This window comes from Brassica oleracea, unplaced genomic scaffold, assembly GCF_000695525.1.
Source record: "Brassica oleracea var. oleracea cultivar TO1000 unplaced genomic scaffold, BOL UnpScaffold04846, whole genome shotgun sequence".
NCBI lineage: Eukaryota > Viridiplantae > Streptophyta > Magnoliopsida > Brassicales > Brassicaceae > Brassica > Brassica oleracea.
This window is the reverse complement of record NW_013621369.1, coordinates 1-910: the sequence shown is the minus strand read 5'-3', so window position 1 is coordinate 910 and position 910 is coordinate 1. Positions and strand designations below refer to the sequence as shown.

The 910-nt window shown below is 37.0% G+C and overlaps 1 long non-coding RNA gene across 1 annotated transcript; it reads left to right on the top strand.

Annotated features, from left to right (window-relative positions):
• The first annotated feature begins 208 nt into the window (after positions 1 to 208).
• On the top strand, positions 209 to 885 carry LOC106322009. The gene is made up of 3 exons (XR_001266188.1): positions 209 to 353; positions 454 to 638; positions 719 to 885. It is a non-coding gene; the product is annotated as an uncharacterized LOC106322009 (long non-coding RNA).
• The last annotated feature ends 25 nt before the right edge of the window (positions 886 to 910 follow it).

Genomic DNA, 910 nt, shown 5'->3' with positions numbered 1-910 from the left:
TTTTCTGATATAAACAATACAAAATATAATGAAATTTGATCATAATAATTTATATCTTATCAATCATAAAATAATGAAATTGTATAATATTTTTGTGTGTAAATTGTTAATTTATTTCATAACTTTTTTGAACCACAAATTATTTTACAACTTAGTTATATTTTAATGCTATTAATAAGAGGCTAGCTAATTTTAGTGTTACCTTTTTTATCTGTCGGAGGGCAAGTAAGTCCCCTTTATATACACGTTTGTATCCTCTCCTTGTAACCAGAAACGTTGTCAATCTCAATCGCCTTCGCCATTTCTCTCTGAACCACGAAAAACAAATTCTAATCGCAATCTCGAATCCGAAGGTAGTAGGAACTCAATCGAACACAGAAACCGTCTTCATTTCCTTGATTCGATTTTGAAATCGGGAAACCCTAATCTCCATTTTTTTTTTGTGGGTAACAGAAAGGGGAACAATCATGTCGCACTGTTTGGTTCTGAAGCCGTCGTGTATGGGCTGCGGATCGCAGTCCGACCTCTACGGAAGCTCCTGCAGGCACATGACGCTATGCCTAAAGTGCGGCAAAACCATGGCTGAGAACAAAGCCAAGTGTCTCGATTGCGGAACCGTCCTCACGAGACTGATTCGGGTCAGTTTCGAAAAAAATCAATTTGAGATTGAAGAAGAAAAGAAAGATATCATCAATTCTTGTTTGTTTGGTTTTTGTAGGAGTATAACGTCCGTGCGGCGACACCGACGGATAAGAACTACTTCATTGGTAGGTTCGTGAGTGGTCTTCCCAATTTCAAGAAAGGCTCTTCTGAGAATAAATGGTCTCTTCGTAAAGATATACCTCAAGGTCGTCAGTTCACTGATGCTCAACGGGTAAAATGTTGTGTCTTTTTTTTTTTTTTTTTTTTT